The sequence below is a fragment of the Petaurus breviceps genome, unplaced genomic scaffold (genome assembly GCF_028583685.1).
Source record: "Petaurus breviceps papuanus isolate PSGF00001 unplaced genomic scaffold, PetGlider_PUasm1.0 128, whole genome shotgun sequence".
Taxonomy (NCBI): Eukaryota; Metazoa; Chordata; class Mammalia; order Diprotodontia; family Petauridae; genus Petaurus; species Petaurus breviceps.
The window spans coordinates 13171400-13174315 of NW_027185664.1; positions in this window are offsets into that span (position 1 = coordinate 13171400).

Below are 2916 nucleotides of genomic sequence, written 5' to 3' on the forward strand. Positions count from 1 at the left end.
ATTTATGCTCATGATTTTTTTTCTCTCTTTTTATATCTTTGGAATATAGACTTAGGAGTGGTATTGCTGTGTCAAAGTGCATCTGCTATTTAGTGACTTCTGAGGTATAGTTTCAAATTTATTTCACTAATGTCTATAACTGTTTGTACCTCTACCACCAATTCATTAATGTATGTGTATTCCCATAGCCCTTCCAACATTTGTCATTTTAATTTTTGGTCAATTTTGCTAATCTGATGTGCATGAAATAGAGCCCCAGGGTTGCTTTTAATTTAATTTGTTTCTTTATTAGATATTTGGGACATTATTTTAAAAAGACAACTAAAGATAGATTTTATCTTTTTTTTCCTTTAGAAACTGCCTATTGGGGGGCAGAGTCAAGATGGTGAAGTAGAAGCAGAACCTCCCTGCTGCTCTGGCTTGCACCTTCCCAAATCAAATGTAAAAAGGGGACTCTAAAGAAACTTTGGAGCTGCAGAATCCACAAAATGACACAGAGAAATTAACCTCCCACTGAGGACAGCCCCGAAGGCCGGCAGGAATCCACCAGCACAGTGCTCTGGGAACTGAGCCCAGCCCTATGCCAAGGCCTTAGCCTCAGGGCAGTCCTGACCAGCCTCTGGCTGGAGCGATTCCAGATCAGCAGCAGCTGTGGCCGTTTCCAGATTTATCAACACATAGATGCGAAGGAAAAAGTGAGAGGTCAGTGCAGTCTGGACTTGGGAACCAGTAAGTGGGAGTGGGTGGTTTTTTCCCCCAGGGCAAGAAGCCCCTGAGATGATGGCTGGTCCAGCCAGTGCCACGTGGCAACTTTAGCTCCTGGCCTGCAGAGTGTAGGGGGACCAAGCACCAGTCTGAGGGGTAATCACTCTTGCTTTAACCTTCTAGGATCTGAATTGCAGTCTAGGGTGGAGGTCTTGGGGTGTGTGTCAAGCTTGCCAGAGCTGTGGAGGCCTCAGAGAGGGCACCCAAGTAATACATCCGGCAGTGGAGAAAACCCCAGCATTTGGAATGGAAGCTCCCCTGTCTGGTGGCAGAGTCCTACTATGGAAAAAAGCCCAGGGGTCAAGTGACTGAGGGGCAACATGACCAGGCAAAGGAAACAAAGCAGACAGAAGATTCTAATATTAGAGTTCTATTTTGGGAACAAAAAGGAGCAAAGCATGGAACAGGAGGAAGACAGTGAAGTCAGAACTCCTGCACCAAAAGCTTCAAAGGAAAATACGAGCTGGTTACAAGCCATAAAGGACATTAAGAAGCAGATAAGAGAAGTGGAGGAAAAATTGGGAAGAGAAATGAGAACAATGCAAGAAAATTACAAAATGAGAGTCAACAGCCTGACTGAGGAAAATCATAGACTAACTCAAAAGGCAAAAGAGTCTCAAAAAGGCAATAGGAGAAGAATGCCTTAAAAAGGTGAATTTGCCAGATGGAAAAAGAATCTCAAAAGCTCAGTGAGGAGAATCATTTCTTCAGAATTAAATTGGAGCAAATGGAAGCTAATGACTTGATGAGAAATCAAGATACTGTTAAAGAGATCCAAACAAAGGAAAAAATAGAAGGCAATAGGAAATACCTCATGGGAAAAACCACTGACCTGGAAAATAGATCCAGGAGAGATCATTTAAAAATTATTGGACTACCAGAAAGCCACGATCAAAGTAAGAACCTAGAAAGCATCCTCCAGGAAGTTCTCAAAGAAAACTGCACTGATGTTTTAGAACCAGAGGGCAAAATAGAGGTTGAAAGAATTCACCGATCACCTCCAGAAAAAGATCCTAAAAATAAAACTCCTAGAATATTATTGCCAGGTTCTGGAATTCCAAGATTAAGGAGAGAATATTACAAGGAGCAAGGAAGAAACGATTTGAATATTGTGGAAACACAATCAGGATAACCCAGGATCTGGCAGCTTCTACACTGAGGAATCGAAGGGCTTGTAATAGGATATTCTGGAGGTCAAAGGAGCTGGGATTAAAACCAAGAGTCACCTACCCAGCAAAACTGAGTATCATGTTTCAGGGGAAAATGTGGTAATTCAGTGGAATAGAGGACTTTCAAGCATTCTTGCTGAAAAAAACAGAGTTGAATAGACAATTTTACATTCAGATACAAGAAGCAAGAGAAGCATGAGAAGGTAAACAGAGAAAAGAAATCATAAAAAACTTATCAAAGTTGAACTGTTAACATTCCTACATGGAAAAACAATAATTGTAACTTATGAAACTTTTCTCAGTAGTTGAAAGGAAAATATATATGTATATATATAGGTATATGGACATATGAATAGATATGTAAATCTGTATATATGTTTACAGGTATACATAGATAGAGGGAACAGGACCAATTTAACAGGAAGGATGATACTTATCAGGTGAAATTAAGAGGTGAGAGAGGAATATAATGAGAGGAGGTGGGGAGAGACAGAATGGGGTAAACTATATCATATAGAAGAGGCAAGGGAAAAATGGTTACAATGGAGGGGAAGAATAGGAAGGCAAAAGGGAATGGGTCACCCTTATTCCCACTGAGCTTGGCTTGAGGAGTGAATGAAATACACACTAAATAGGGTATCTTGCCCTCCAGGAGAGTAGGGGGGGAAAGGGAATGAGAGGGGTCGATGATGGAAGGGAGGGAAGGCTGGGGGGAAGGAAGTTGGAAGCACTCACTTTTGAAAAGGGATGGGATCAAAGTAAAGAATAGAACAAGTGGGAGGTGGGATGGGAGGGAGGGAAATATAGTCAGTCTTTTACAATATATCTACTATGTTATTGTTTTTCAGTAGTCTCACATGTACAACCTATACTGAACTGCTTATCTTCCCAGTAAGAGTGGGTGACAAGGGAGGAACAAAATGAATCTGGAATTCAAAGTTTTAAAATAAATATATATATATATATATATATATATATATAT